Consider the following 20,954-nt stretch of genomic DNA (forward strand, 5'->3'; position numbering starts at 1 on the left):
CTTCACAGAGCCCCGACCTCCAGCCATGACTATAAAGACCTTTCCACACTGAGCTTGTCTTGTTTTAATGAACAATATGTGCTCATAAAAAACCCACTGTGAAAAAATGTAGTCGACATCCAGTGATGATGAGCTGATGTTTCTAAACAGGAAAAGGAGGAAACTGAGATTCTGGGTTCATCTGATTCTCAGCAGCAGACAGAATTTCATGGTTTGATCCAGAAGTTGAAACTTTCGTACATGTTTCAGGATGTCAGTGGAGCCGGTGGAGCTTTTGTTACCAGAGATGGGATCAGATCTGAGGAGGCAGATGAATCATTTCAGAGAGTGTGTCGAAAGTTGTGTTTTCAACACTGGTGTGTTCGAACTGTGAGCACCCTTTTAGCTAAATGCAGTGATCTGATTGGTCAGATCTGTTTATTTGTACACAAAAATCAGGAAAATCAAACTTTTACAGGAAAAAGTAAATGCCTCAAATTTGTGCTGTGACATCAGGCGATGTGTGAACGGCTGCATTAAAATTCATGAGTCTGAAAAATATTTTTAACACATGAAAAGAGCTGCTCCTTACTGAACCCGACCCTGCAGAGCACTGAGGGCATCCTGTCAGCTTCAGGACCACCTGGCAGGAGTTTGTGGAGGACCTGGGCTTCTGCTGGTCATCGCCCTCCTCTCCCTGGGCCTCGGCTACTACGTCAGCAGAGTCCTGCCTTTCTCAGGGTGGAGAGGAGGCAGCAAAATAGATGAAGATCTTTATGTAGAACAAAAACTCTGGTATTTATTTGTTGTGCAAATCTGATCATTTTATTGGAATATGAACAACATCATGTGATGCTGCCAGTGCAAAGAAGAGAGGACGGTGACTCCTTTACAACCACTCATTGATAAAGTCACTTTTACATCCCTGTTGCTCTGTTACAAGCTGTATATTGCTGATGTTTTGTATCTTTTCATTGTTTTCTCCTCACTTGTTATTTATTCAAATGTTGTTGGTATGAATTTTTCCCTCTCTGTCTTTATTTCACACAAATACCTGCAGCCTTTCTGACTGGAAACAGTTTTGTCAGGATAACAGAGCCGACTGCAGAGAAACACCTGGACTGAGTTTAGATGAAGCTTCAGGTTTAACTGTGGGATTATGGCAGCAGATTAATGCTTCTTACTTTGTTGTATATTCATTTTATCTTAATGTGCTTTTGTTAAAGGTTTTCAGTGTTTATTCCATCAAACATTTGAAGTCATTTAATGTGCAAAATGAATAAATTCATGACTGTAATCTGCATCAGGTTAGAGCGTCACTTTGTTACCAACTCAAAACTTTATTGGCACACAGCAGCTGACCTGAGCTTTTTACAAAGAGCAAAGAAAACAGGAAAGACTGTAAATCTGTACAAACGGGCAGGATTAGTAATCGCTGTAAATGAATATACATACAGAACATGCTCTCACCAATGGGGGAAAACCTTCAGGTGTTACTGATCTTTGATTATTCAGCATTTTAATGGTCTGGGTGACGGTAAGAGAGATGTTACAAAGAAAAACAAACACTTGAGATTCTTGTTTGTACCGTAAATTGTTGGAAGACAGCAAATCAAGCCTTACTGGAAGCTTTTTCAGGTATAAGCCGTACTTTCATTCAGTGATGTTGGTACAGTCATTCGTACCCACCTTTTTGGTCACACTCATTTGCAAACGGTCAGTTACCCCGTACTAGTGATGGGATTTCCGGCTCTTTGTAGAGAACCGGCTTTTTCGGCTCCCAACCGGCTCTTCAGGTTGTTTTGTTGCTTTAATTAATTTATTATTAACAACAATATGAAATTATGCACAAAAGGAATTACTAATGTAAAAACAATGTGGTTTTATTTATATATGTTTATATATAAATATATACGGTGGCCCCTAGAGACAAAGCATGTACAAACTCCAAAACACATTTCTAGTGTTAACTGACCTTCCAAAACAGAGCTACCTAGATCACTTAAATTACACAACTGAAAGCATATGTGTATTGTTTGTGTATTTATACACAAGCACTCATATATATTCAAATCATTTTTTTTTTTTAAAAATGTACATTTACCTGTTACTACCACACACCAAATCCGGTCGTTGGTACTTGCTGGCTTGTGTAGCCACTAGGTAACAAAAGCTCAACACTTGGCCTAGCATCCTGGAGCACTTCTGTTGTCTTTTGTACGTGTTTTGGAGTTTTTAAGTGTTTTGGAGTTGGTACGTGGTTTGTCTCTAGGGGCCACCATAAATATACTTTATTTATTTACTCCACATAAAATGTAATAAATAAATCATATAATACAAAAACCAACTATTTACATTTCAACTTTTAACTATTTAAATTTTCAGCTTTTTCCTTTTAAACAAATTTAAAGTGAAACAACACAAAACACTGCAAACCACAACACAATTAAATATAAATTAAAATATGAAAACAAAAAGAACATGCATATTCTCTGTCATATGGGCCTGCATGAATAAACTTTCTGTATCCTTTATCATCCGATTACTATACCTTTCTAATGTGACGTTGTTGTCCCTGGCTCTCTTTCTCTCTCTCTCCCTCCTGCTCTGTTCCTGTGCAACTGCGAGTGTAACTACCCCTCCCCCCTCTGATCAGTGCAAGCACAAGGCTCGCGTGCGGAGTGAGGCGGAAAAAAAGTGCGAGAGAGAGGGTGAGAGAAAGAAAGAAAGAAAAAAACCCACGGAGCCGGCTCGCGTCGTTCATTTCTACGATCCGGCTCACTACCCCGTACCCACTGCTGCTGAAGAGCTTTGAGACACACAGAACAATAACAGTTTCACTGAGGAAGAAAGATGGACCATGTCACACTCTCACCCATGGCTGTTTATTGTCTTGTTTTTTAGTGACATTTAGAGCTTCCCCTGGATGTGCCCTGTTAGAAAAGAGAATATCCTGTCAAATTAAGGCTGAGACTCTTGTGTTAAAACCAGGCTGTGATGTGTTTGACTTCAACTAATATCAGTACATAAATGTTTCACCGCTAGTTTCTGCTACATAATGTGATAAAGTGCTGTAGACTACATGTTTGGAAAGATTTAAAGGGAAGTAGTTTTGTTTTGACATTCTGGTTTTAGTTTGAGTGTGAATATAGCACACAGCCCTGCAGGATGACATCCATATTAATTGAAGTCATGTTTAGTCCACATAACAGTTTCAGTGAACCGTGCACTGCCCAAAGACATTCAGACTTGCTAAACCAAAACAAGGCAAAGCTTCAGATAAGGTTACATAAGGTTACTCTACATTTTCACTTTGCTGTTTGAATGCTTTGCCTTGCAGTGTCACACCAAAGAGGATATTCAGTTTTACTAAGTTTCACCAGGCCTTTGCATGTAAGTCATCATCATGTTCAGTCATCTGATGAGAAAAATCAGCTATGGCATATTGTCAAACTCATTGTAAAAGCCCTCGTACGGCCCACTTTGATCTCAAGGGTGCAAAACTCCCCTTTATGTCAGTGTGAACAGTACGGCTCGCGCAGTTTTACTGCATGATATAGAAATACTGCTGCAGTAATGAAAGAAAATGTGCTCACTAGTATAAAAACAAAAGGTTATGGTAGTGATTAAATTACAAGAAAGTAACTCACGTTATTTCACAAAAAAGTGTTTTTATTTTAATCAGAATATATTACAAAAACAAAAACCCCACAAAAAATTACATTTTCTATGTTTTAAGTGTTATTGTTTATCTATTACTTAATTGTTTTAGTGTAGTATGAATGGCAGTGGGGGATTCTTTTATACAAACTGTAAAAGAGAAACTACCCTATAAATTCAGAATCTCATGTCCAACATCACATATTCCAAGGTTGTCCAGCGGGCCAGATTAGAGTCTCTGCTGGGCCGATTGTGGCCCTCCGGCCATAGGTTTGACACTCCTGCCCTAGAACATGTTTTCCAAACATCTTTCTTTTTTCGCTGTCTTACAACTGCTAACATTTCAGCTTAGGTAAAATTACAGTTGATGACATAATAATGTTGAACTGTCTTAGCAGTTCCTTCAGTGAAACTATGAAATCAGCTCCGCGTGAGAGTCAGGCATCATCCATGCATACATACACTACCATTGTTACAGTATCACGCTGTGATATACCGCGCTATATTGTGACATACGTACAATTCTATTCTGATGTTGTATTCTCGTATTCTACACTGTTCTATGAGTGTATTAATGAGACCCCTGGTGGGCTGCGAAGGTACTGCAGGTGTCATATAAACTATTTTATAAGTACTTAAGAAAAAAAAGCTGCTGATTGTTATTTAACAGAATTTGAACTTTGCGCGATTTCTAAACGTCTAAATTAATTTAAAAATACAAAATTTTGATCAAAAAGTCAAAAAGTAAGAATGTGCTGCTAACACTGTGATTCTGAAGTGAAGTCGGGAGTATCATTCGGAGTGAGATAAAAACGTCCGAATGCGTAAAAATCGCTCTCCATTTAATGACCGAAATTATATTCTGATCAACAGTTTATTAGTATAAATTTTACAGAACAGAGAGCTACAACAGTTATTAAAAATCACGCATTCCGCATAAACCTTTAGTTTTACCATCGAAAAAAACGATTTACTGTTGATTTAGTGACATTAAAATTAGGTTTGTCCATATATCTTTATTGCTGAGTCTAGACTCTCGTGCTCGAGCAATAATAGGCCACCGTTAATAATCAGAGCCAGGAGGCCGAGCCTAATACTACAGCACTGCACACAGGACTGTGCAAATCGCTTGGCTCAACCTGAGGCCCTTTAGGCCACTAAATCCAAACAGCTCATCTGATCGTTTTAAACCTGCTTTAAGTCGTTTCTGGTACATTAAAAGTGGAAGTGTAGGCTTTAGGTTTTTAATGTGTGTATCGCACATGTGTAGCATTCATTTCATTCTTTAAGGAAATTCGTTTAGTGAATGACACTGACAGAAAGATTTTTTATTTTACAAAAAGAGAGAAAAAGACAGATTTAAATAGGTCTACATATTATTATCATGCTGACTTTCCGATCAAGTCAGTGATGAAATGGGACATAATGTTATCAATCTTGATGTAGTCTTTTCTATGTGTTGACATATGTAACGATCATACGGCTTTTTGCCAGTTTTCAACGAGTGAATCATTAATTTGACCTTGAACACTTTGGTTGATGTAAGCAATCATTACATCATTTAATCCGAATTCTATCGGAAAATACAAAAAGAAAATTTATGCAGTGATTTGTGTTAAATCGTAATAAATAAATAAATGCTGATGTAAAAATTACAGAATAATTTGTCTTCTTTGTATCCGCATTAGAAAAAGTTTGTGTGGAGAGTGAAAGGGTTTGCTTCATTAGTAGATTCTGAGAGGTGTGGACTAATTTCTGCTTTTTATTTAACAAAAATAAATGTAAATATACGTTTAAAAATATTAAAATTAATCCAAGAGGTACACCCAGGTACCTCTTATAGGTTCCTGGGTGTTCACCTGAATAATAAACTGGACTGGAGCCACAACACTGATGCTCTTTACAGGAAGGGTCAGAGCAGACTCTACCTGCTGAGGCGGCTGAGGTCATTTGGAGTACAGGGAGCGCTTTTAAAGACCTTCTATGACTCTGTGGTGGCATCTGTCATTTTTTACAGTGTGGTATGTTGGAGCAGCAGTTTATCGGCAGCTGAGAGGAAGAGGTTGGATAAACTCATCAGGAAGGCCAGCTCTGTTCTGGAATGCACCCTGGGCCCAGTGAAGGTGGTGGGAGACAGAAGGACTCTGGCCAAAATAACATCTCTGATGGACAGAGTCTCCCACCCCATGCATGGAAATGTTGCTGAACTGCAGAGCTCCTTCAGTGACAGACTGCTGCGATGCATGAAGGAGCGTTTCCGCAGGTCCTTCCTCCCTGCAGCTATCAGACTGTACAATCAAAACTGCTCCCAACAATCATAGATGTTTACATCAGCACTGCAATAAGTTAATCAACCGATTCGCACTACAACCTGGTTTGCCTCTTACTTGTAGTTATTTTTATTTAATTTAATAATTGTACAGTACTCTGTATATAGTAACCATTGTCCTTAATGTAAATATTTAAGAAAAATTGTGTATGTTTCTGTTCTGTGTCCTGTGTACTGTTTGTTTGTATATGTGTCTTTTTGCCTGCTGTTACAACCAAATTTCCCCTTGTGGGACAATTAAAGGATTATTCTATTCTATTCTAGAAGCACTGTGGTCTAAAAATGTATCCATGTGTATTGTTTAATGGTAGAATCATACGGTTGACGTTTATAAAACAGATTCTAATAGGAAAAGAAGGTGAGCCTGGCTTCAAATAATTTATTTTCATTTGTCAAACCACCCGTTTCCGTCTGGAAGGAGGAACCTTTAACCTAAGCCGAGGCCTCGGTGATGGAGCAGGCGAACCACGAAGTGTCCGTGAAAATGTCCGGACTTCACCGTGAACATACAGGAGGCCTGTGAGGACTGAAGGCACTGAAGAAGAACATGTCTCGCCTCACTCAGGCAGCGGTGTAAAGACACTGTTTATTTAATTACACACAAGCGAAATATTACAAAAATAAGAAAAAGTAAATTAAGACAGGAAACGAAAGCTTTAATCGGTGTAAAAATTCATAATTATAAGTATAAGCTGCACACATTAACAAGCTGAAGCGCATTAATAAGTTAAAGGTTGCCAAGTATTGATCCTAAAAGTCTTCAGACGTCTGCCTGGGACGTATTTGATGGTTTGCGGCCATTCATCTGCAGAGGAGGAGGATGGCTCAGAGGCCCCGACGCCCCATTTACATCATGGTGTTCATCTCCGGGTCCAAAGCGTCGTAGTAGAAGTGACACGTACGTGGAGCAGTGAGATTTCAGGAGCCATCCACACACAAGGCCCAAAACCAAAAAGACCACAGCTGTGATGCAGACAGCGGCCAGAGTTCCCAGTCCGTTTGCTTCTGAGGTCGTCTGTGTCGGCTGCAGAGGATACAAGAGCAGAAATGCGATCAGATTCAGACGCAGGAACTTTACATGAAGCCGTTTCAGGTCTGACATATAGCCGTAATGATGTTATCTATTCAATGGGGCGCGTTCACACAACCTCACACTTGCTCTTCCTGTGGCAGGCTAAATATGTGTCAGTAGTGATGTAATATGACATGTTGCATATGGGATGCATTTATGTTACTGGTTTACATTTTTACGTACTATAAAGTATCATATCGCAAAATCTGTGATATAGCGACATTTATGTTCATTAGCGCTCAGAACTGTGAGACAAGCCGAGAAAAGTCTCAGAGTGAAGGGCTCCAATGATAATGACCTTGCACAGTACATGCAAACATTAATGCCAATATGTATGACAACTGGAAACAACAAACTTGTTTCATTGATTGAGACAAATAAGACGCTCTGCAGTGTTATCAGACTATGAAAGCACGCGAGGAGGAAATACGAGCTGATTCAAGAGTAAACAAATGAGTCAAAGCCTCGATAGCTTCGCCTCATTTGATAGAACTGTGACTTACTGATGTGGTTTCACGGAGGAGACGCAGTTAGTTAAAACGACCGAACATCCCTGATATATCTGTCAGTGTCTTGAGAGCAAGTCAAAGCTTGTGTATGCCCGCTGGGGCTGTGTGTCTTGACGGCTGCGTGTATTGTTTCCCCCCCAGGAGGAGCGTGGGAAGCCCGAGAGCAGCAAGCACCGGGAGTGCTGACACACAGGATCTTTGTAACGCCTGTCTTTCATGGAACAGGGTTGAAAATCAGTGTTTTTGTGTGTTTTCTCGGGGAAAACAAGGAGTTGTGGATGGACTGTGAAAATCAAAGACAGATGTAGTTCTATGTCTGCTGTAAACCACTTCACCGTGAAAGTGTGACCCGCAGAATTAAATCCGAATGCGTAACAGAAAGACGCACGAGAGGAGCAAACAACACCAATCACGCTGTTTTCTTTGGAGTCACGTGTAAAAATAAATAAAACACACACGTAGAGTCAATGTACTCACCATCAGTGTAGGCTTTGTCTCTAAATCTCTGACCAGCACGCTAGTCTCTCGAACTCGCAGGCGCACAGCTGAGCGGTGTCGCTCCGTCTTGTCCACGTCACAGAAATAAACGCCTCGATCCCTCAGCTGAACTCGCTTTATGCTGAGGGACAGGTCTCCCCTTTGGTACCAGTCTGATGGTACTGATACCCGGCTTTCAAAGCCATTCCCATAAGTAACTTGTGGAGGATTCAGCCCCAGCACCACCTCTCCGTCTCGCCTCCACTGCGCAGACTTCACCCTCTGACCTGCTGTGATGGAGCGGCACGGCAGTGTGGCATCCTCACCCTCATCTACAACAACTTCAGAGGGCAGGAATACTTGCAGATCAGTGAGCTCTACCTTCCCTTTTTTCTTGCATGTAAAGTCATACATGCCTTGGTCATTGAAATCTACACTTGTCAGTATTAAAGAATCGCTGCTTACAGTCACCCGGCCAATGTAAGCTCGCCCCGGCTCCCAGTCACCATGAAGAGACGCCACCACCTGAATGCTGCCGTCCTTCAGGTGTAGATTCAGTGCTCCGTGTCCCTCCATGCACTCCTCTGAGAGGGGAAACTTAACATCATCCCCCACACTCGCCTGGATCAAGTCTCCAAAGACCTGGCTGATACAAACTAGAAGAACAGCTGCAGAAAACGGTAACCGTATCATCCTGTCAGAGTGGTAGTGAAGGGACTTAAATCCAACTCGACGCGTAAAGGGTCCTTTCGGAAGAGAAAACTCCTTCTAAGCGGGGTAGAGCAGGGCGGGCCAAGGTAGTAGAGAATAAACCTTTGCGAAGTTAATTATAATGTATTTGCCATAGAAACATAATATAAAGCAACCCTGGCCAGTTGCAAGAATAAATAATAAAAAAGAAAAATCCAGCGGCGAGCAGACAGCTTCCCCACACGTCCTCTTCACTCCCTCCTTTCGTCTTTCTTTAGTTGCCGAACTAATGGAAAGGGGAACAGCAGCTGTCACTTTTCTTATAAATACCGACCGTATCTCATTGATCGTCCGGGTCGATACTTAACCTGAGCAGACGTCTCAACTGTGCCCGCCTTACAACAGTGGTTAGCGTCAAGGCTCCACCCTCCAGCACCTTATTGGTGCCTACAATATTGGTTATTGTAACTGCTCACCTTATTGGTGCTAATAAGGGGTGATCCTGACTGTGAAGCTCAGTCTGAGGCTGTCTCACAGCTGTGTGTCTACTTTACCGCGGCTGTCCGCAGTTCGACACTCTGGTGTGGGAGTGGAAGACGCGAGTGTGAAGACAACACCCCCTTCCCCCGTGTATTTCCTGCTTTTTCTTTCTTTCTCGTCTTAGTGAGTTGGTAAAGGGTAACGGAGGAAGGCGAATAAAAGATAAATACAAATAGAAAAAATGTTTATATAATCGGTCTGTAAAGGAAGCTAGTTAGCGACATGGTACACAAGACAAAGTTAGTGAGGACCTTTTTCTTCACTCTGGATTTAGGAGGACTCCAGCCGTTCAGGTAACTCGTTAGCTTCCCTGACGCTACAATGTTCACGGTTTCTCATGGATATCCAGCAAGTGTGAAGTTGTTGACACGTCCCCGGGTTATTGTAACTGCTCAGACAAGGTCCAGCTAATGGAAAACGGGGCAAGTGTATTAAATTGACCAAAGGAAGGACCAGGCTTAGCATGTTGGCCTTGTTAGCATGCTAAGTTGGTGTAGCCTGCGCAGACTACGTTGACGAGTACAAATATGGGTTTTTCTTTGGGGTTTTCTCTCCTGTGTGCGACCAGAATTCAAGTTACGTTTATTTTAACCATGAAAATACACAAATGGTGTTTGTCCAACATTGTACCAATGAGTCTAAAGACACGAGACAAGGCAGGATGTGGCAGCGGAAGAGCTACACCACACTGCCTAAAAAGTATTCGCTTGTTTGCCTTCACAGACGTGTGAACTTGAGTAACATCCCATCGCACGAGTTTTTTTAATGAAGATGTTATCTCACTGATCCACTTAGTGAATACACTGAGCTTCAGCTGGCAGACAGTCTGCTCTCCCTGAGCTGCTGTCAGTCAGCAGCTGTCGTAATTCATGGCGTAGATATAGAACACCTTGCGCATGGAAACCCCCTTTGTCTGTGCAGAGTAGCATTAATACTCTTAAGGAATGTGACTATATCTCAAAGATCAGAGCCTCAGGTCAAGCAGGTCGTCTACGAATCACAAGGTTCAGTCCCCGTCTCCTCCAGACCAAATGCTGACATCTCCTTTGGCAAAACACTGAACTATGGAGTCAGTTTATAACCACCCAGTGCCTCCATCAGTGTGTTTTAATGCATAAAGTGCTTCAAATGTATTGCATGCAGGGCTCGCAAAATCGCTAGCCCGACGTCCCGGGGCTAGCGATTTTTCCAGTCGGGCTACCAAAATCTATCTCTGCCCTGCCCGTCGGGCTATCATAGGAAGGAAAAATATGTGTCAATGCTTTTGCATTCTTTCGGAAATGTAGCTGGGTAATTATGTCATTGGCATCGGTGAGCCACTGTCAATATGTGACATATTGAAATCGCGTTTGAATTTGCGCTTGTTTTTTGCTTTCACTTTGCGATCGCGCGAACTGTGTATAGAGAGCGACAGTACTGATTGGTGAGTGACGACAATTTGCGCACCAATTCCTCTGACATCGTCTTATCAATCGTTAGCTTACTATGCAAACATGACAAGTGAAATCTCCCGCAGCAAGCTTAAACATGTGAGAGGTTGATTGTGCAGAGAATCGCTCAGCGTTATGTGAGTGCGTGTGTAAAAGCAGCAGGATATATATTTGAGTTCTGCTGAGCCAAATAAGACAGGTCAGGGTGAAGAAGTGACAGCCAAAGAAAAGCCGACCACAAAACGGAAAAGTTATGACAAATCAGACTATAAGGCAAAAAGAAAGTGCAGCTTTATGGTTTCATGGACAAAATAATTTCTGTGGCTGGAATATGACAAGCTAAATAACCAGGGCTGCACATAAGTGGTCCGCAGGTGCGCATTCGCTGTCAAAATAAAAAACGCGCACAAGATAAGAAGTTGCAACGCGTGTTTCCAGATTTTCTGGAGGAGGACAGACATTTGTTTAGAACTCTTAAAGATGTCGAAGAAGCATGCTCCTTTAAGCAATTACTTTGGTGTTCCTCCACCTCCAAAGAAATGTCAGAAGGAGTCCGAACCACAAAAGAAGCGCGTATTCTCGGAAAAGTGGTTGCAGGAGGTGAGCTGGCTTCAAACAAATGATGAACGAAGAGATGTGGTGCAGAATATTCCGTTAAAATCCCACTCTAGCGGACAAAAACAGTACCTTTTATATGGACGCAAACGCGCGTTGCAACTTCTTATCTGGTGCGCGTCTTTTATTTTGACAGCGAATGCGCACATGCGGACCATTTATGTGCACCCGTGTAAATAACATAATGTTCTGCCGGGTGTGTTGTTGGTTTTCCCTCGATTTCTCAGTCGACAAGCGCCTTTGTTACTGGGACCAGTAATTTTAAGAAAGGCCCCCATTAGAACCCATGAGAAATGCAAGAAATGCATTATTGCTCAGTCTGCAATATCTTTCCCAGAACAAACACCAATTGCAAATAACATACTAAAAATAAACCTGAAAAGTCTGTTTAGAATAGCGTACTATGTTGCAAAGAGTGAACTACCATTGGCAAAATTTAGCAGTCTTTGCAAACTTAAAAAAGCAAATGGCCTCGATCTTGGTTCCACTTACCTCTTACCCTTGACTTCAGTGGAAATTTCAGATTCAGGATCTGACACAGACTGATTCATGTTCTATACAGTTCTTACAAGTTCATAGAAATTTCTGTTCAATTAGAACCAAGTATTTGAGTTGATGATTGTAATTTTTATACAATGTTGTAATTTGTGTTGCAGCAATTTTTTGATTAATGTTTTGTTTCCTTTACAATATTATACTTTAATATTGTAAAGGAAACAAAACAGGAAACAAAACATCAATCAAAAAATTGCTCTCTTTTTTTTTTTTCGGGCTACTTAAATTTATTTTGGGCTACAAAAACTGAAGAGTCCCTGCCCGAAGGGCTACCAGGGATTTTGAAATTTTGCGATACCCTGGCATGAAAAGAACTGTATGACTAGCTGATGGACTTGGACAAATCCACAAAAAGAAGTCAACCTCAGAGCAGCAGCATAGATCAGCTGTAGAGTATAAGTATGGCGCTCATGGGATAAATCAGTGATGGAAGTTATTCTGAAGCAGTCACTATTTCCCACTGCAGCACCATGGGGGGTGGGGATGGGGGGGGACATGTTGCTGCCATCAAATTTTAAATGACCTGTTATTTTTCTTAAAATGTTTACTTTTCTTACTTTAAACATTTAACACTGTTTCTGTTTTCTAAAATCCTGATTTATAAGATTTATTCGTTCATGTCTGTGTCTGTGCCGTAGATCTGATGATAATACATTGATAATAAAATTATCATAATGAGTACATTGATAGAAACAAAAGTGTGAGAATAATTCCAATTTTTCACAAATGGAAGACACTGAACAAAGGTGCTAGTTTTCCAGGAACTGACGGCTCAGCAAATTCACCTGCTCCAATTCACCACATTTGAAGTCAGTAACTGACTTCGAGGTGAAGTTGCAGAGCCATTCTCATTTCCTTCTCAGTTCACCACATTTCTGTCTAGGGCAGTGTGGTGAATTAAGGTGAATTTGCTGAGCTGGGCTCTTCCCTCCTCTATTCTAGAGTCAAATGTGAGGCCATCTGACAGCTAAAGGTTGGTTCAAACTGGCTGCTGCAGAACGACAATGACTTTGTTTTCACAACTGCCATGTGTTCATAAAGAATTTTATGATAAAATCAAATACAGTACTGAAAGTATGTGTTTTTTTGTAGAGTTAAGGAATTCGATGGTGCTTAATGATCAAAGTGCGAGAACAAATCTGTACAAGTGAAGGGGAATATGATGATGTGTGGTTGAATGAAGACTTAATCTGACACCATCGACTAAAACGTCCCAAGGAAAAATTGTTTTAAATGTGCTGATATGGCTTTCATCCAGATGTAAAGACAGACTGAAAAACTATTAAACAGCTGATAGATGATCATCATTAATATCAGTTAAAAATAGCACAACAGTGACTGAGAGCACACAGAAGATGGAGACAAACACAAATGTTAGAGATGTCTTACAGTATACAGCAGTTTAATGGTCCTGCAGATTTAGTAATACTCATAAATGCCCCTATTTTCCTTTTGTTGTTGTTATTAAGCTTTATTTCATAAATAAAGTGCTGAATTGGCAGCAGGAGAGTTTATCTGCTGAATACAAGTACAACTGGCTTTATTTTACATTGAACTTGTGCATTTATGCAATTAAAATGAAATGTTATTCAGAAGTAATTTTTCAGGTTGATTCCTCCATGTGTGAGTGAATTCAAGTGTTACATCACAAAAGCTGTCACATTGTGTCACATTAAGACTTTTTCTTTTGCTATTTCTGGCTTCCTTTGGTAAACATTCTGACTGCAAAACCTGAAGTTCAGGACACATCTATGGTTCGCACTGTTGTCTCGATAAGTTTACTTGTGAAACTCAATGTGAAACAAACATTTTAGTACTCAGAAATAACATCACATTAATTCTTGCCCCAGCATAGAAGTCTCGAGTGACTGCTTGAGGTTTGAGGCTTCACGGGTCCCTGAAGCGGAATGACTTGTTTGCTTCACTGAATGCAGAGTGTGTGTGTGTGAGTCGTCTTTTATCAGTATTGATGGTGTTGAAACAGGAAATTACTACTTTACTGAAAGCTACTTCAGTTACATTACTTGCACAATGTGACTGAAGTAGCTTTGTGTGGTTAAAGTCATTCAATAGTAGATTAGCGTTAGTTTAGTGTCATTAAGCCTGTGAATGACTCCATTGAGCTTCAGCTGACAGACGGACAGCCTGACATTTATTCTGTCTGATGTACTGATCAGTTGTCGGACAGTTTTGTTGTGAATGGAGTGGAAGTGAGTGTAGAGAGTGGCAGAGACCAGTTTCAGTTACATTCAAGCACTCATATTATCGCTGAATGAACCAGTAACCCTTACCAGCAAAGTCCCAGGTTCAGAGACCTAACTGGGGTGATCCTGACTGTAAAGCTGCTGTAATGCCAGCAGTCATTCACAGATCTTATGATTTCTGCTCTTTTCTTGTTACAGAGCGCACTAAACATTTTACAGTTTCTAATTCATTGAACCTTATCCCACACAACTATATTGTATCCTCTGGGATTAGTCACTGAATAAACATGCTGTGGTAGCACACACTCACACGGCCACTAGAGGGCGTATCTCAGCTACAACAGAGAAGCTGGTGGCTTTTTAGGATTACTTGATGTGCAGGTGCCAGTTACTTCACAGATTAATGTGCAGATTATTTCCTTGATTAATGTTCTGTTTTTGTCTTTTGTTTTTTGTTTTTGTTTTTTGTTTTTATTGACAAAGATTTCACACAATAGTGAGATGACATGGTGCCAATAACAAAAAGATAGGAGACAAAGTCACTTGACTTGGTTATTCTCAGGATTAGAAATGAGCATATCAGAGGAACAGCTCAGATTGGGCAGTAACCCAGAGACTGAGGTGGTGAGTGATGCAAGGCATTGCAATACAACTACACTGACAAGAGTGAAAGGATCATCTGCTAATGTGATGGCAAAACTGTCAGCCAAGAAAAGAGAGGAATATTTGCCCATTACTGACTGAGTGATTAAATGTTTTGATTCTAAACTCAAAGAAAATCAGATTATGTAAGAGTGTGTGGGAATTTCCATCTAATCTAATAAAGCATTCACACCTTCCCACTTATCCAAATCCTGCAAACACTTAAGTTGCTCGGCACACTTCACAGTTATGACCAATACTGAGATTACTCAGCAGTTTCTGTTTTAGACAGAGGACTTTAGTTGGAGTATTTAGGAAAGCTTTTCACGCTTGACCTCTTTGTTCATCAATGCAGGTACGCTGGATTCTTCTGATACTGACTTAAGAGTGTCCCTGGTGTCCAGCAGGCTGAAGATCGACATCTGGTAAGAAAGCTTTCTGTCTTTTGATGAACTGCCCTTTTCTTTGTGTCAGTGAAATTTGTAATATAAAATCCAACATCAACAACACCCTGCGACAGATTGGCGACCTGTCCAGGGTGTACCCCGCCTCTCGCCCTATGACAGCTGGGATAGGCTCCAGCGCCCCCCGCGACCCTGAAAAGGATAAGCGGAAGCGAATGGATGGATGGAAAATCCAACATCAATCATAAAGGTTGTCAAGCAGGCTTCGTCTTTTTGGCTTCTGATTGATTTCTCAGTGATTTAGATTTAGCGGAGGGCTTTATAGCCTGAAGGTTTTATCAGGATTTTTCAGTAAATTTGTGATATTATTTAAAACAATACAGGAAAAAAATACTGAATAAATAGTCAAACAAATGAACAACACGCTTCTTTGTTTGAAGTGTGCATTTGTTGGCACTTGGTTGACATTCACTTCCTGCTTGTTTCTCTTTGCTCACACACCGTCACAGTCTGGTTGCTCTCAGCGGTGTGTTTGCCTCAGGTAGTGAAAACAAGTCTGTTGTCTCCACAGTACTTAGTACAAGTGCCAAATCTGTGTTTTTCTCTGAAACCCAATAACTGCAGTCTGCTCTTCATGTTCACTTTACATTTCACATATAAAGGGAGGGGCTATTATTTTTCATAAAATTGTTATTTTTCTCAGTTTAAACATTTAATATGTTTTTGTGTTTTGAAATCTTGATTTATTAGATTAGCAAAGTTGCATCTGAACAAACCACAAGACTTGTGCAACAATGTCAGTTGGACAGGTGTGGAGACGTATGGTCGTGATGCAGGGGACCATTTGGGGAAATCCAAACACTATATCAGCACGAACTAGGGCTGCTCGATTATGGCAAAAATGATAATCACGATTATTTTCACTGAAATTGAGATCTCGATTATTTGACGATATTTATTTAACAATAACAATGTATTGAATAATGGCTTTAAACATTGTCAAAAAATAATATAAAATAGTGTGCAAATACTGATAACAGTGCAAATGTTTGTAATATAAAAAATAAATGAAAAATGTAAACATTTATGTTTAGGGAACTTCAAAATACTGCATAATACTGGTTGTTCACTGTGTTGATTGAGCAGTGGTCTTTGGCGAGTGAAAACGTTACCGTGTTTGTTATCTCCTTGTGTCTCTGGGAGCTGGTGGGATATTTAGTCGCGTTGTACAGGGTAGCGTGAATGGAGGTCTGTGAGGATGAAGCAGGTGTTGTCAAGAGTTTTTCTCTATGTTCCTTCATTGTTTGATCGTATGTCACTTTGTGAACGGTCTTCAAATGTTTGAATAAATTTGTAGTATTGCTCTGTGGTGCAGCTACGACACCGTAGCAAAGTTTACACACTATGTCTAGTTGATCCACGTCTGACTGCGCAAACCCATAATGTTTCCACACCACTGAAGTTGTTTCACCTCTCTTTTCAACCAGCGGCATTCTTTCTTCAGCCATTATCCTCACCAAATAACTTCTGCTTAGCTTTCCGAGCTTCCCTCGGGTCCTCTTAATTGTTGTGACGCGTGTTCGAAACGCAGAGAGGTGCGCTCGATTTGTCACACGGAGCAGCGCGAGAGTAAAGTATGAGGGAGGTGCTAATAATCGGCTCAGTCATTTTTAATGATCATTGAAAGCCCAGATCGTAATCTAGATTAAAATTCGATTAATTGAGCAGCCCTAGCACAAACACCTACAAACTACGATACTACTTGCAGTCATTGACTGATTCATGAACTGCTCTGTATTGCAAACTATTCTAGAGTCAAATGTGAGGTCATCTGTCTGACAGTTAAAGCTTGGCTCAAACTGGCTGCTACAGAAGTTACTTTGTTTTGTGAAGCTCAGCGACTTGTTAGCTTCACTAAATATAGTGTCTGTTTTCTTCTTGTATCAGTGTTGATGGTGTTTACACAGGGAGTCATTCACACACTAGTTTGTGTAACTGAAGTAGCTTTGAGTGTTTGAAGTCATTCAACAGTAGATTAACTTTGGTTTAGTGTCATTGAACCACTGAATGAGTCCACTGAGCTTCAGCTGGCAGACAGCCTGATATTTATCTTCTCTGATGCACTGATCAGATATTCAGGCCCATAAAGCACACTCAAATCATGACTCATGTCTTTAAAATGAGGCTGTTGGTTAGTGGTTTTTGTGAGCAGTCACTGCATGTAGAAAAAGTAAGCTTACTCTCTCAGACTATATTTTGTAATTTGCCTTGTATGATATTCACAAAGAGCGGCCTAGCTTTGAGTCAACAGTGTCAGCGGTTTTCCCCTGTAGTTTATGCGCTGCCTCAAAATAAATACTTCATTCTTGTCCAGTTGTCATACAGATTTGTTGTGTAGTGTAAGTGAGGGTAGCAGGTGGGAGAGAAGCAAATGAATGTAAACAGCTAGCAGAGAGACGGCAAAGGTTAACTTCAGTAAAGGACAGAATCTCACACACAGCCTGCTGGGTAATAAGTCGGCTTTAGCCTCTTTAATTTAAACCAGTTCCATTGTTCCTCGTGTCATCTGAAATGTTCTCAGCTTTCATTAGAAATCTCTTCTATCATTGCTGCATGTCGGCACTCACAGTATAATTTCTTGGCAGTATCCCATGGATGCTGAAGAAGTGTGTTTGTCATGTGGGGCTGACAGATCACACAGTCCCTGTTTTCCACCCGTCATCTTCTGTTTCTTGTTTGTTGGTCCTTCTCATGTCACCTTTGATTCCAGACTTTTATTACTTGAGCCACAGTGAGTGTGTCGGGGCAATGATACTCAGCACTCCTCTTATTTCAGCCTGAGAGTTCTCTTTTATTTACAGTAATATTTATTTGACTGATCAGTTCTGAGTCTGTCATTATTTACCACAGATGATTGTGGTTCATGCTCCCACTTTCTCACTGTTGACAACACTGTTAATCTTATCAGTGTTATCTTAAATATATTCAGTAGTGCCGTGTCTTTATTACCAAGTGGAACACAAAGCTCTGAAGTAGCTGCAACACCACCATTATCTCTTAATGAACTCAGCATTTCCAGGAAGGACCCAAATTCAGAAACCTTGGATTTCTTTGTTTGAGGTGATCCCGACTGTAAAACTGATGCCGATCATTTTAGTGCAAATTTGTTGGCAGGTCAAAGTTATGTCTGTGTGAGGGACTGAAACCTGCCTGGATACACAGAAACTTACTTTGATGGTTCTTATTATACACAAGCAAGTACACAGTTTACTCCACTGTAGGTCTCATTGGTCTGTTTCTACACACTGAATGTTGAGTTTAGTGTCTCTGCTGAAACTGTGGAAAATAAAAATGCTTCCTGCTCTTCATGGTGCCACTCTAAGTCCTTTGGTGCAGTTTCTGTATAAGCTAATAAAGCATTCACATCTTCCTACTTCTGCAAATCCTTGAAACACTGAACTGTGAAGTGTGCTAAACAGGTTATTAGTAATACTGAGGTTGATCAGCAGTTTCTGTTTTTAGCCAGATGGATTGACTTCAGCAAAGCTTTTCACTTTTTACCTCTTTGTCCGTTAACACAGGTACGCTGGATTCTTCTGATACCCACTCAAATGTGTCTCTGGTGTCCAGCAGGCTGAAGATCGACATCTGGTAAGAAATCCCTGCTTTCTCTCTTTAAGGAACAGAATCAGTCATGTTTGCCCTTTTCTTTATGTCTGTGAAATTTGCAATACAAAATCCAACATTGGTCATGAAGTGTGTCTTGCAGGTTAGCTGTTTCCACTATTGATTGCTTAGTGATTAAAATTAGGGGAGGCTGTTATAGCCTTCAAGGTTTGTCTGGATATTTGAATAAAAAGCGTCTTTTTTACAGCAGTATAGGAAATAACATTGAATAATGTGTCAAACAAATGAATGAAACACTTCCTCATTTGAAATGTGAAACTGAATTTGTTAACACTTGGTTCACATTCACTGCCTGCTTATTTCTCTTTACTCGCGTGTCGTCACAGTCTGGCTGTTTTCAGTGGTGTGTGTTTGCCTCAGGCAGTGAAAACAAGTCTGTTGGATCCAAAGTATTTTACAAAATACTCAAATGTGCAAAGTATTGTTTTTGTTGGCGGTCTGACCTCTTGTCACCAAACCACTTTCATACTATTGTAGCAGCATCTTCTTAGCTACAAAATCAACATGCTGCTCTCGTCCCAACACGTGTCTGTACTTGTGTGTTGTTATGTAGGATAAGGAATATGTGGCACAGTGTCACTATATCATTATTATTGTGATGTGACACTTTTTTATCACATAGAAGTTTATCAGAATCAAAGGGTTTTATTGCCAAATGTTGAGCAGGTTTACAACATTAGGAAATTGCTATTATATTGGGTGGTATAATATGGCACAGCCTTAATCAAACTATACAGTCCAGCACTAAAGTGAGAGTCACTGTGAATTTCTTCTGACTTCCTTTGAAAGATAACATGTGGAGTCAAAGGACGCTCGCCTGGGGTTTATGCTTAGTAATAATTGGTAAAAAAAAAAAAATAACTGCAGTCTGCTCTTCAGGTTCTCCTGAATGTGTTGTTCTGCATATGTAGATGGAGCTTCATGTTAATCAGCTGTTCACTACCAGAGAATTTACATGAATCACTGTGATATGATTATGTAAATATGCTGGGGTAGTTTAAAGTAAAGGCAGTGAGTGAGTGCTGCTTTATTTGACTGAAATGTGTGTGTTTACCTTTTATTTCTGTTAAATCAAAAAGCTTAATAGGGTCATATAAATGTGCAGGAAATCTCTGCGGTCTAAGAATAGATCGAGCCCACTTTGATCTGTCAGTGTGTTAAATCTGACTCAGCTGAATCTGACAGTGTCTGCAGCCCCACAGTGGCGCTGCCTACATGTAATGCACAAACATCCTTATCATATGGCCGTGAAGGCAATACCATCACCTAGAACAACAGTGTTACAAAGAGAAATGAAGGTGTTAAAGAGATTCAGTTCTTAAGTGTGTGTCCCTTCTTTGCATTAGCTGGCTCAACAAAACCTGAAACCACCTCCGAGGTCTCGATGTTGATTTCCTACTTTTTTCTTTCTTTCCGTCTCTGTTTGCTCTCATACTGAAAGTACTTTAACACCTGCTTCAGTTGGAAACAATGACAGAGATCAGTAAAGGATGTAAAAAATACAAAAGCAAAAAAACTGCACTGGTGCTGATAAGAGAGGAAGATAAGTGAGGAGTGCTGCAGAAGTTGTATGATCTGTGCACTCTGACTATTCATCTAAGGGTGAAATGTACACAGATGGAAGTGTTGTCATCACACTTTCCTCTGTCACCATGTAACCACATCCTTTTGGTTACTGGTTACAAAACAGTCTAAACTATTTTAAGCTTCAGCTTCAAGTGTGTCTGACGTCTTTAATTAGAGAAATCCAATCAGCCACTTGAATTTTCAGAGTTCTCATCTCAGAAAATTGACAACATCATTTTAGGCTTAGAAAGCTGCAATTTTACTGCAGAATTTCAAACAGTGCAACGTTTAAGAAGTTTCGTCTTCCTTTCTCTGTTTCTTATTTCAAAATTTCTTTGTTTCACTTTTAACCAAAACATGTGCAGTTGAAACACGAACCACAGTTTGATGGATATGAATCCTTCACAGTTTGAACATCACATTGACATAAAGTTGGTCAGATTTAGTGACATTTTGAACGTTCACTAAGTGCTGTGCAGCTGAGTGAGTTCAGTGTGTTCATGCATTACCTCTTTGTTGTGTGCTGGCACATACTGTGCATTCACACACAGTTAAAATGTGGTTTTATTTGCATAAACTGCTGAGAAGCATCAGT

At 40.3% G+C, this 20,954-nt stretch overlaps 1 protein-coding gene across 6 annotated transcripts in view; it reads left to right on the forward strand.

The window, feature by feature from the left end:
- Window positions 1–9,252: 9,252 nt before the first annotated feature.
- LOC102078702 (ankyrin repeat domain-containing protein 46) overlaps window positions 9,253–20,954 on the forward strand; it is a 47,966-nt gene continuing 36,264 nt past the window's right edge. For 2 of the 6 annotated variants that reach the window (XR_003216274.1, XR_002058622.2), the window contains exons 1-3: window positions 9,260–9,549; window positions 15,058–15,127; window positions 18,688–18,757. The gene's annotated coding sequence lies outside the window, so the exon portion shown is untranslated. Of the gene's footprint in view, window positions 9,550–15,057; window positions 15,128–18,687; window positions 18,758–20,954 lie in introns of all 6 variants that reach the window. The other 4 variants (XR_003216266.1, XR_003216269.1, XR_003216268.1 and 1 more) reach the window with 4 other exon arrangements.

Source organism: Oreochromis niloticus, linkage group LG3, assembly GCF_001858045.2.
Source record: "Oreochromis niloticus isolate F11D_XX linkage group LG3, O_niloticus_UMD_NMBU, whole genome shotgun sequence".
NCBI lineage: Eukaryota > Metazoa > Chordata > Actinopteri > Cichliformes > Cichlidae > Oreochromis > Oreochromis niloticus.